Below are 11550 nucleotides of genomic sequence, written 5' to 3' on the forward strand. Positions count from 1 at the left end.
ATATGTTTAGCGAAAAATAAAAATAAATCATTATCTTATTCTGGATCGTTGAGCACGAACATGACCCCAAAATTGCTCTCAATTTATCTTAGAATATGTAATTCAAGATGGCGGCAATTATGCTGGTGGTGAAGTATTGATGTTGATTTGGTAATGAAACAGGCAATTTACTACTCGAATTTGATTAATTTAGGGTCGGTGAGTTCAAACTTGATGGGTCATTTGTGGTCGATGAACAAAAATTTATTGTTAAAAAACGTGAAACTTTTCCCTTTTCTATTACCTGAAGTTTTTTTTTGAAATCTTTGCATAATCAAACGTCGAACAATAAAACTTCGGATTGTTTAGTCTGGATAATATTTTGAAAATTTTAGTATTATTTTTAAAAAGCAGCTTTATGAACACTTAAAAATTAAACAAAAAAAAATTAATGTTGTAAAAATTCATTCTTTCTCGTTTTGCGTATTGAAAATTATGAATACTGATTTTTTTTAATAAAGGCTAAATCTCCCAAAAATCTGCAATTATTTTGGAATTTGAATTTGACTAAAACTTTGTGTTTACTTTTTCTATGACGAAAGCTGTAATTTGCATGATTAGATCGTTCAAATAAGTTTTGAACAGCTGTACGAAAAGGCTAAATTCAAAATCAGTATCATGAGAACGGATTTTCTGATCTATTTAGTGTCTTTGGAAAAGTTGAGGAAATTGAAATCTGATATTTGCTAAGTTATCGTCACTTAAAAATTCAACGCTATTTTTTTTTTGTGTTAACATTTAAAAACTTCAAATTATCGACCTTTTTGATGTAATTCTTAAATTATGATTTTTTCAAAAAATCGGCAGCACTTTTTTAATGATGAATTTGCAATGAATTTTTTTGGGCTTACAATTTAATGAAAAATAAAGTAAAAAATTCGTAATTTTTTTTATTGTATTTTTTTCTTGGATGTCCTAGGCATCACGTAAAACTTCACCAAAGACACCAAATTGATCAGAAAATCCGTTCTCAAGATACAGATTTTTGAATATTGTAGTAGCCTTTTTGTATGGATAGCCAAAAATGATTGAAAACTTGTATGGACGAATTATAGCTATTAATTTCAGTCTTTTATATCAAATAACCAAATGTCGTTAAGACCGTTGCAAATATTTTTCAAAGTTTATTTCGCCCCCTTCAAAATCGGTTCGAAAAACAGAGAGCTAAAAAAATTTTGTTTCAGAAAACTTCTAAATTTTAAAGGAAATAGAAGTTTTACCAACTGAAAACAATTAGGAATGCATTTTCCTACGTTTAAAATCATATTTAGCATGTCTGGGATCGATCAAAAATATTTTCAATTTTTGTGGAATTCCAGTGTAAAGCACTGAGTGATTTACAATGAAAATTAAATGTTTTTTTTTTAGTTAATTTTTAGTCAAAAATGGTGTAGTTTAAGATAAATTGATTTTAATCGACATTTTTCCATGTAGTTACAGTTATTTTTTTTGGTCAAGAATGTTTTGCCTTCCTCACCTTACTGAGGAAAGGCTATAAAATCACTCGAAAAATGAACTTCTTAATTTGACCTCGTAGACCCACCTTCACGTATACCTATCGACTCAGAATTTTGTTCTGAGCAAATGTCTGTGTGGATGTGTGTAGGTGGGTGGACAAAAAAAATGTCACTTGATTATCTCCGGACTGGATGAACGGATTTTGACCGTAGCAGTCTCATTTGATCCGTCTTGGGGTCCCATAGGTCTCTATTTAAAATCAGCAAGTTTAGTTAAGTACTTCAAAAGTTATGCTAAAAAAAAACGATTTTGGCGTATGTCCGGAAGATTGTAAAAAGGGTGGTTTTTGCAAGAAACCCTATCATGTTATACATTTTCAGAAAGGTATTAAAAAGACCTTTCCAATGAGCCCAAAACATTGAAGATCTGACAACCCTATCAAAAGTTATTAGCACTTAAGTGTTATTTATACACTTTTTGGAGGCCGGATCTCAGATATTTCAATGATAATGATGTCCGGGTCCATCATGCAACCCATTTTTAGTTAGATAATCGAAAGACCTTTCAAATGAGCCTAAAACATCAAGGATCTGACAACCCTATCAAAAGTTATTGGCACTTAAGTGTAATTTATACACTTTTTGGAGGCCGGATCTCAGATATTTTAGTAAAAATGATGTCCGGGTCCATCATGTGACCTGTCGTTAGTTAGATAATCAAAATACCTTTCAAATGAGCCTAAAACATCAAGGATCTGACAACCCTATCAAAAGTTATTAGGACTTAACTGTTATTTATACACTTTTTGGAGGCCGGATCTCAGATATTTCAGTAAAAATGATGTCTGGGTCCATCATGCGACCTGTTGTTAGTTAGATAATCGAAAGACCTTTCAAATGAGCCTAAAACATCAAGGATCTGACAACCCTATCAAAAGTTATTAGGACTTAACTGTTATTTATACACTTTTTGGAGGCCGGATCTCAGATATTTCAGTAAAAATGATGTCCGGGTCCATCATGCGACCTGTCGTTAGTTAGACAATCGAAAGACCTTTCAAATGAGCCTAATACATCGAGGATCTGCCACCCCTTTCAAAAGTTATTAGCACTTAAGTGCCGATGAGCCAGAAAAATTAAAGGTCTGCGAACCCTATCAAAATAAATTAGTAATAAAGTTGATTTGTTAAACATGCATGTTAAGGGAATGTTGCTATTTTTACTGAATGTATTGACTTTATGAATGTGAGGAAGGCACCAACCACCTAAAGGTGGATTAAGTAACGTTTTTTTAATTGATTTTTTCCGCAGTTTCATTCTTTTTGTAAAAAAATTTAAAAATATTAGTATATTATTTTTTGTTACTGGGTAATTCTCCGCCAACTCACACAGCAGTTGCCCCGACCCCTTTACGATTTGCGTGAAACTTTGTCCTAAGAGGTAACTTTTGTCCCTGATTACGAATCCGAGGTCCGTTTTTCGATATCTTGTGGCGGAGATGCGTTACGACCCCTTTCATTTTTGAACATGCGAAAAAAGAGGTGTTTTTCAATAATTTGCAGCCTGAAACGGTGAAAATTTGGTGTCAAAGGGACTTTTATGTAAAATTAGACACCCGATTTGATGGAGTACTCAGAATTCCGAAAAAACGTATTTTTCATCGAAAAAACACTAAAAAAGTTTTAAAAACTCTGGCATTTTCCGTTACTCAACTGTAAAAAAATTTGGAACATGTCATTTTATGGGAAATTTAATGTACTTTTTGAATCTACATTGACCCAGGGTCTTTTTTTTTATTTAGAACAAAATTTTTCATTTTAAAATTTCGTGCTTTTTTCTAACTTTGCAGGGTTATTTTTTAGAGTGTAACAATGTTCTACAAAGTTGTAGAGCAGACAATTACAAAAATTTTGATATATAAACATAAGGGGATTGCTTATAAACATCACGAGTTATCGTGATTTAACCAAAAAAAAAGTTTTGAATTATAGAGAAAAATAGTAGGGTATTTTTATCCTTATAAGTCCTAAGCAATACCTACAACTTCAACGAAGACACTAATCGATTATAAATCCATTCTCAAGATGCAGATTTTAGAAAATTGTAATAACCTTTTTATCCATACAAAAGCTGCCAAAAATGTATGAAAACTTGTATGGACGAATTATGGAGCAAAAGATACAAAAAAAAGTTGAGTGTTTTTTTGAAATACGGTATTTTGTCAAATTTCATTATTTTATACCAAATAATCAAATGTCGTTAACATCTATTCAAAATTTCATAATGTAAGGCTAATTATGGCATTTTGTAAAAAAAAAGTATTTTTTACTAAAAACTTTTCTGAAATTCTGTTGGAAATTTTGCGTCTCTTTATCCGCAATTTGCAAATTATGAAATTTTGAAAATAAAAATAAACTTGATATTTTTGACATTTTTTTAATGACTTTGTTATTTTGTTGTCGTTCATCACCACCGCATAAACTTTGCAACAATTGCAAATTGAGCCGTTGCCTTGCACAAATCCAATTTCGTTGCAGATCGATTTGCATCCAGTTTTCTTTCCTCTCCCGATGATTTCTAACCCGTTTCATTTTCAACACTTGCCCATAGGACATTCGGTGGAAAAATGTTGATTTATGATGGGCTTACGGTGTGCCATAAATTTCCCTTCGTTCGAGCAGACGTGCTCAGCCGTCGTCCGTCGGTGCGTCGTCCCTGAATTCGTTGCTCCAAGAGACATCCAGCAGACTGCAGCAATTTTGAAAGCACCGAGGATTACTCTTGCATTGATTGAACTTTTTTTTTTGTATGCTGCGCGCTCTATCCTAGGGTAAACTTTCACCAAAAGCTTTGTGTATAAGTTTTGGAGAAAGAACGCATCCATCGATGAGTTATGGCTGATGAAATTGCACTAATATTTGGCTTGGATTTGCACGAATTTTCCTGAAAATTGTTGAAAATGCATTAAATTTTAAAGAAATTTTTGCATCCGCAAAAGTGAGCTTTCCCAGCATCCATAAATCATCGCTGATTACGGTGATTTTGCGACGCAAAGTGAATATTAATTCGGTAATTTTCAAGTGCCTCCCAACTACCCCCTCCCACAGCACATCAAACTGTTTTACAAAACGACGCCGCGAGGACGATGATATGCGTGCACGTGCCATAAATCCTCTTCATTTCCATCTCATTTGTTTCCTCTTCAACAGTTTGGATTGAATTAAATGATTAATTAGTGTCAGGCCTGGCTGGAGCGAAGTCCTGGGGGAGAACGAGCAGTTCGTTGCGTTCGAAATCGATGATAAATGTGGCGTTAATAGAAGAATATCGCTCGAGCATTTTGGGCACTCGATAGTGAGTCGCAAATTGTGAGACAGAAACATGCATTTCCATCACCGAGCAGCAATTTAATTCAATTAAAATTATAATTTATGCAATGTTGCTGAACTATGCTGATTGCAACATGGGGATTCATTTGTTCGATGATCGGACAATTAAGTTTTTAGAGAGCAAGTACACTTTGCCAATATTTTGAAAATATTATTTAATTTTCATTAAAAAAAAAACATCTCAAATACAACCCATTGACCAGCTGATGATCCGGGAATAGATCGAGTTGGCCTTGAAGGTTGAGGTTCTCAGCTTACGGACGCAGCACGTGTGCCTGCCTACTTGAATGTGGCGCGTGCTTCTTTGGTCAGCCAGTGCAAGTCAACGGTGATGTTCGTGATGACAGGGAAATATGACATCTGTTTTCTGGTTGGACGCATGGTGATCCAATACAAGATGGTGATGTATTTTGCAATCGGTTGTGCAAAGTTGTGGAAGTTCTAGAGTCAATATTTTTTATCAATTAAAATAAGATATTTTCATGACAATATTTTTGTTAATATTCACTTCAAATTTAACAACAAAAAAAATGCAAAATATATTTTTTTAAATATTTTAAAACTGAACTAGCACAGCAAGGGTATAAAGTGTTACCATGTCACGCGACCTCTCAACAACAATCGCAAAATAACTTTTATCTGCCATCTCAGCTTCAAGGCCCTTTGCTTACGAGTAATTTATGACATTGAATTGCGCTGCTGAGTGCCACACAAAAACATTGAGTCAAAATATAATGAATTTTGGCTTCCACCCATTCCCGGCGTCAACTGAACTTCCCCTTAATCACAAGGCGTCGGTGGTGTAATGGTCAGCATAGTTGCCTTCCAAGCAGTTGATCCGGGTTCGATTCCCGGCCGACGCAGGATGTTTTTTTGTGAGTTGTTTTTTTAACGAGATTTTTTTACGATGGACTGGTGATGTTGAGTGACGAAGCGATTATTGTAGCACCCTCAATAGCCGTGATCGTCTAGTGGTTAGGACCCTACGTTGTGGCCGTAGTAACCCAGGTTCGAATCCTGGTCACGGCAATGTGCAAATTGAGTACATTGTCACGGATGAGGGTGAATTTTTTATTTGCCTTTTAACGCTGATTTAAATGTTATTTTTGCCCTTCGATGATTTCGGTTGAGCAAGTTTATGTTATGAAAAACTGATTTATTTCATCTTGTGAGTGTTTAAAAAAAATATTTTAGCAGCTCTCCCCGAATTCCGGAAATTGTAGGGGCCTTCCCTTTTACTAAAGAAGCCGTTTTGTGTCAAGTCTTCATACAATTTTGGCAGTAAACAATAGTAGTATTCGAAAATCTTTAAGGAGTTTTCTGATCGATCGGCAAAGTTTCTATGACAACTTAAAAAAAAAATAATGGGTAGATATTTTATTTTACTAATTTTTAAATAAACTTTTTTCATTTTTTTTACGAAGTCTCTATTTTTATATATTTCAGGGGACAAAACCCCGCAACTGTTGAGCCATGAACAAGAACGGACAAAATTATATTCAAAAAAAGTGTTTAAAAAAAATAATATGCTGCAATAAAAAAATGAGAAATATTACAATTTTTCAATTTTTATGGACTCAAAAAAAAAATAAAAATAAATTCTAAAAGATTCCTTAAATTTTTTTTTACATTGCAAATCTGTGGACGGATTATTGAGTTTTTTTTTCTTTAAAAAAATAATGTTTAATGTAGCAATTGTCGACTGAATCAGCCGACTTCATGACATTTTTTTAATTTGAAAAAAAATTCTTGTAGGCTACCTTATGAATAATGAAGCAAAATTTCATCATTGGTTTGCTCTTATCAGCTCCATACAATTCTGGCAAAATTGTAGGTATTGCTTAAGACTACATATTCAGAAAAAATAGCTGAATTCTTTAAAAAAAATACCAAGTTTAAAAATTAACTATTTAACACATTAAGTAGAATTCACAAATTCCGTATTTTTAATTTTCTTTTTTTATATTTGTTTTAGGAGACTTTGAAACCATAGAGAAGCATGGAAAAAAAATTGACGCCGAGCTATGGTTTTTTTTAAATCATGAATTTTAGGGGAAGATGAAAAAAAAATTATTATTTGTGAAACATAATTTTTTGATTTAAATCGAATTTGCAATCGCATAGTACTCTACTTTTTTTAATTGGATCATTCATCACAATTTCCTGATCTCTTAAAAACATAAATAAATCCAATACTAACAGTTCAAAAGGGCCTAAGAAATGTGCACTCACTATGATGAAAAATCGAAAAAAGGTATTAGAGTTATTGAATGGCTATAACTCTAAATTTTTGTGTTCTTTTTTTACTGCAAATTTGATTTAATATTTAAAAAATTGCTGACTCAATTTGTTGCTTGAAATTTTGTTTTTTCAATCCCTTGTTTTTATTCTTCAAAAATGCAGATTTATGTTATAATTTAACTTTCGATGTAAAAAAGTATTTCAAACTACTATGTATTACTACTAAATACAACTTTGTCGAAGATACCAAATCGCTGATAAAATTTAATTTGTATGGACTCGTTTTATATGATCCGAACAGAAAATATCAGAAATGTTCCTTTTTACCGATTTTTTTGTTCATTGAGCTTCGAAACCGCTGACATCAATCTTTAATAGGTGAGTGTTGAGAAAACACTAAATTTAAATAAAAGTGGAAGATATAAGATACGGGAACCTTTCAGATAAGCACTTTGTACGTAATGTGTTCACAGTTTCTATCGAACCATGGTCCAGAAAAGAAGATTTTTCCTTTCTATTATTCCTCTGTACTGCCTGTTTTCTACAAGTTGTTCTATGGATATGGATGTGGTAAATTACACTGTGTCTGTCATTCGTCATTTATCGGAAATCGAATCTGGTACTCTGACATTGATATTTTATGGAACATAGCTAACGTATCCATTTGAAAACCATATTGAATCAATTCTTAAAGATCCACGGCTGGAATATGCTACGAAATTCGTAATCACTGAGCATACAAAAGATTTACCGGTACGACCTTCATTGTTTCTGATTGAGGGAAAGCCCGATTCGTCAAGATTTCCTCAACTTTTTAGAATATTAAGAACGTTCGATCCCATTACCAGAATAATAGTCCTGGTTAGCACTAGTTCAGACGATTACAGAGTATATCGAACATTTCTCGGTCAATATCTTTCTTATCACAAAGTAGTATATTTGGACGGCGAAGATCATCGCACAGTTATTACTAACTTAGAGAAAAGTGTTCCACTGAGAGGATTCCCTAACCCAAAGAAACTGTACAGGACCTCACCCAGGCAAAATCTCCGCGGAAGACCCATCACATACTCTCTAAGAAGTCCCTTGGATTCAAGCAAGCCCTCACTAAGATGGTTAAGGGAGACAGCCACCTTCATGAATACGACCACTCGTGAGATATCGCACTCGTGTCCAAAGACTGTAACAACTAATATGATGGATCAGTGCTTTATAAATCACAAATTCTCGAACAAAGTTGATTTCGACGTTTGGGTGTATTCCTTGCGAAGAGTTGAGGTGGTTTGGGTGTATTCCTTGCGAAGAGTTGAGAATACTTTGTTCAAGTTCTTGCTGACGACTCTTACAGAAGATAACGTAATTCTGGTTCCCAGATCACCAATCAGCATTGTCAAGCTGTTTACTTTGCCTTTTGAGTGGAATGTCTGGGTGTTGATAGTTGCAATGTTTTGTGCGGTCAAAATTTTATCGTTGACTTTTCCAGCGGTTTTCCGAAACGATCCCATTCTGCTGGTAGTATGTGGGTATGAGCGATTCAATCTACACAAGGCTAGATCAATGGAAAAACTAGTTCTTCTCGGTTTCATAGTGTTTACTTTCTTCATTACTCATGCTTTTGAAACGAAATTTCTTTCTGTTATGATAAGTAGGCCGGCAACACGAGAAATTAAATCTATCCAAGAACTAATAGATTCAGAAGTAAAACTTAAAGTGAATCTTCTTGGAGCACCTGACATCGCAAATCATGCAACACTTCGGAACAAGTTGATCAATTGTAGTGAAGATGTCTCACAAATGGACTACATCAATGCATATGTTAGTGAAAGAAGGATTACGGAGCGCCTTTTGTCCCGATATTACGATTCGGAGAACAGATTACAAAGGTATCGGATTATGGACCAAACGCTTGGAATGTTTGTCGTGGCTCATGAATTTTCAGTACGAAATCCACTGAAGGAAGCTTTCAGATATACGCACACTGTCCTGATTGAAAGTGGGATCTTGCGCTATTGGGATTTGATTTATGATAATCAAGAAGGAAAAAAACCTCGATATCAAGAAATGCAACAAATTTGCTGACCTTTTCGGATTTATTTCCAGTATTTCAAACAGTTTTGTACGGATTCGTTTTAAGTTTTTTGGTGTTCATTATTGAGATCGTTTATTGCAAATATAAATTACTGAAGTAATAATTGAGAAAATAAAAATACATTCCACTGCATTTCTCAGTGCCATGGTCTCAAAAGCTCATAAATATGTATCGCGACCTAGCTTTGCTGTCACCACCTCAAACACGCATAAACCAGCTACAGCATCCCAACATTGGGACAGTTAATATCGCCCTGTTGTGATCGCCGCGGATGATTTAGTTGGGCCTCTAATAAATCTAATTAATCCACACACAGAAAAACCCCGTCGGTGGGCGCCGTTGATAAATCGATCGCCGATTTGGTTCCACGCTCTTTTTCTTCCCCCAACCTGATGCTGCGCTCAGCTGGAAGTTAATCCGGTTGTGAAGAGCCCAACCTTAACGAAGGGATCGATTTGTCCGATTTGGCTTTCGAATGTCGGGTCAAATTGGTCAGTTCATTTTTCACAATTAGAATTTACATGAGATAACGTTTCGGTGGGCTGTTTGTTTAAGCTTCCTGCGCCGAAATTGATAAATTTCCCACAAATTTATAAAATATTGCCATAAATTACCCCATATATATCTGACGCTGAAAGAAACCCGCTGAAACGAGAAAATTTACAGCCCCTTCCGTCCGTGTCACCTCCCACCAGCGCGTGCAGCAAGTGTCGCAAAAAATGTTTAATTAGTTGTAATTGCGATTGTGCACCAGTATGCCATGTTCAACTGTCACTTGATAAATAATTGCGATTAAATCAAGTGTGGAGCAGCAAACCCCGCCCGAGAACGAGAGGAAACAAACTGCTACAGCACAATACAAAACCCATGTTGAACTATTTGATGCTTCTTGTTCTTCTTCTGTTTTTCTTTCTGTAGCATTTCCCACCCAACAAAAAGGCTTCACCCACGTGGAAAATTCACCCACTTGAGTTTGGTTATCGTTTGGTGCGAGGGTGAAGGAGTGTGATTTCGGGCTGATGAAGGTTTTAATAATGATCTCACTTCAGAAAATATTCAGAATTTTTCAATTAACATATTCTTTTTCAAACAGTTTTTTTTGTTTCAAATTAGGCTAGTACAATTATTTTGTAATGTTTTTGTCACCCCCCTCAAAGTCGGCCCGGAAAATCAGGGTGTAAAAAACGTATTCAAAGTATTTCCAATTTTTCATGTAAATTGGAATACATTTAAAATGCATTCCCCTGCATTTAGACTCAATTCTAGCATGTTTGGGTTATGTTCGAAAATCTTTTGATTTTTTTGTGAATTTTGGATGTACAGTACCGCAAACACTTTTTTTCGCTGAAATTATTGTTTTCGTCAAATCTTACATGTTTTGAAATTAATGATTTCTAAATAATTTAACACTCAGTATATAATAAATTTTATAACACTTTTTTCATGCAAGTGGCTCCATTCCATTTTTTATTATTTTTTTTTCTTTTATTTATTGTTGAATAAATCTTATGAGAGGATGCTAAAGAGTAAAACAATTACAACATGTGATAATCAGCAGTCATAAACAACTTTGTTATTTTTTGTAGAATGTTTATCAAAGAGCTTTCATTTCCCTTCTCTCTGGTTTTATTCTACTACATCCAAATTTGTTATTATTTTTTTTATTTTTGTAAATATGCAGCAATTCCATTTGAAAAGAGCCTAAACCGAAAAAAAAGTTCTCCGATCGGGCTCAAAATTTTTCTGGGGGTTCCTTGGCCAAAATAATTAGACCCGTATTTTTTTGTTTGGCCATTAGGGTGACCTACATCGTGCTAGGGTGGTTCGAAAAATGGCAATTTCGTCATTTTCGCAAAAACCACTTTTTCGAAAAATCATATCTCCGCCATTTCATCCGATTTTAGCTGTCCTAGACGCAAAGAAAGGTGATGAGTTTGGCTATTTGGGAAAAATAGTAAGAAGTTCCAAAATCTAGCTTAACTATTGAAAAAGTCGTATGAAAACTTAAAATGGCGTTTTGCCCATGTCTGGACCAAAGAGCCTATGTCTGAAAATATTTTATCGGATTCCTCGGAAAATTTCACATAAAATATAAAATTGGCGATGTCGAACCGTACATTTCAGAGATATGATTTTTGAAAATAAAACTGAGTTTTCGACGCGCCACGCGCAAAAACAGGAAAATGACGAAATCGGCAAAAAATCAACTTTTTTTACTAAAACTGCGATAACTTTAAAATTTCAGCGATGACCTATAGATGTTATGGTACCAAAAGTTGCGTCTTTCAATTACAAAAATTTTGATACCCAAACATCTATAGGTCATCGCTGAAAT

At 34.4% G+C, this 11550-nt stretch overlaps 2 non-coding genes across 2 annotated transcripts; both read left to right on the forward strand.

Moving 5' to 3' along the window:
- The first annotated feature begins 5676 nt into the window (after positions 1–5676).
- Positions 5677–5748, forward strand: Trnag-ucc. Its single transcript has one exon. It is a non-coding gene; the product is annotated as a tRNA-Gly (tRNA).
- A 94-nt stretch (positions 5749–5842) lies between these two features.
- On the forward strand, positions 5843–5914 carry Trnah-gug. The gene has a single exon. It is a non-coding gene; the product is annotated as a tRNA-His (tRNA).
- Positions 5915–11550: the final 5636 nt, after the last annotated feature.

The sequence above is a fragment of the Culex quinquefasciatus genome, chromosome 2, assembly GCF_015732765.1.
Source record: "Culex quinquefasciatus strain JHB chromosome 2, VPISU_Cqui_1.0_pri_paternal, whole genome shotgun sequence".
Lineage (NCBI taxonomy): Eukaryota > Metazoa > Arthropoda > Insecta > Diptera > Culicidae > Culex > Culex quinquefasciatus.